Below are 1,612 nucleotides of genomic sequence, written 5' to 3'. Positions count from 1 at the left end.
AGTAACTCAAAGTGTCATTTAGGGAATCAAAGACAGGAAAGGGGCCCATTCCCTCCGGGGATGCCAGTACTGTATCAGTTGTATGTTATTCTCTCTCTACTTAACACGGTTAGAACATAAGAATAAGCTGGTCTTTCCTGTCAAGGAGACACTGCCCACGTGGCCTCTTTGCTGCCATCTTCTGCTCACAGGACACTACAGCAAAGCAAAACGTCAGACAGCCGCTGTCACACACAGGTGGCCAATGAACTCAAGTGTTTTTCAAGCTCTGATATTTGATAAGAACAATAAAATTGAAAAAAGATTTATATCAACATAATTTATGAAATATTTATTTGTATTAAATTCAAGGATATAAGCTATAAATGACACAGTATGTAGGCTATATGGGAATATTATAAGGTAATAGATTTAAATGTGTAATTGCAAGAGCTTTAGTTTCGACACAAAGAAATGCATAGATATTTATGTGTTGATAATACAATGTGTCAAAAGGAATATTTATTAATGGTGAATGTCCTTTTTTTTGTTCAATTTGATATGTTATTAACAGATTTTCACGTTATATCACGTTATTTTTCACCTTTCTTTCTGTTTGTTTCATCAAAATGTAAAGAAGTGTTGATGAATACTTGTTGCCCAAGGTGGGAAAAAAAAAAAAAATCTTGGACATTACTCACAATTCTGCGCATCGCTCTCATGACATTCGTGTTGAAGTTTTGTGGTGGGCTGATTGTCAGCAGGGTTCGGTAGCAGACCAGCCAGAGTGAGACTGTTAGGCTCTGTGCTCTACACACAGTAACTGTCGGTTCACTTTATGTCCCACTCTCAGTCTCCCCATTTCCCCAGTCCCCCCATTTCTAGTCTCTCAGTTCATTCATCAGCCACAACAGCTTTCCAGCTTCGTGTTGGTTTTGTCTACAGCCTTAACAGCAAGTTACGGACATTAACTTTAGCGGTGAAAAGTTGGCCTCTTAAACAGAGGTTTGGGTAACTCAAATACAACATCTAAGTGTGAAAGATACGAGGAGAGCATACAGCAAAAAAGGCATACCTCACCTGCAACCTTTAAGGTCTGAAATGTTGAGTCCGTGGAACAAGCGTAAACAAATCTCATGAAAAGACCAAAACCAACAATGAATGGTAGATTACTTGTAGTCTGTAACCGTTGTGACGATAAATTAATGAAATCATTACAGCAGTCACAACTTTCCAGTGTTTCAAAATCCCGTCTCAGAGTATTATAAACTATTGTGCAGTGTTTTAGCATCTAATACGCCTTTAAACGCATTAATCTCTTCGTCAAACTGCTTCGTTTTTCAAGTCTCACTGGGACCTGAAACAAAATGCCGCCACTATTGGGCCTCTTGCAATGTTTTGTTGTTGGTTTCGTTTTTTTCATTGGATTTTGTCGACAATAAGAAAGGTATGGAATAACACCAGATGTATCCTTTAGTGTGTGTGTTTACATTTTTCAGTGTGCATTTTAAAAGCTTGTGTTATCAAAGTTTTTGTAAATGCCTTTTGTACATCTGATATTGGTTTTCCTACTGTATTCGCATTACAACTTGTTTTTAATATTAATAGTCATGATCAGGGATGATTTTACTCC

Source organism: Anarhichas minor, unplaced genomic scaffold, assembly GCF_050575085.1.
Source record: "Anarhichas minor isolate MPS153535 unplaced genomic scaffold, ASM5057508v1 ptg000062l, whole genome shotgun sequence".
Taxonomy (NCBI): Eukaryota; Metazoa; Chordata; class Actinopteri; order Perciformes; family Anarhichadidae; genus Anarhichas; species Anarhichas minor.
This window is presented reverse-complemented; position numbering follows the sequence as displayed.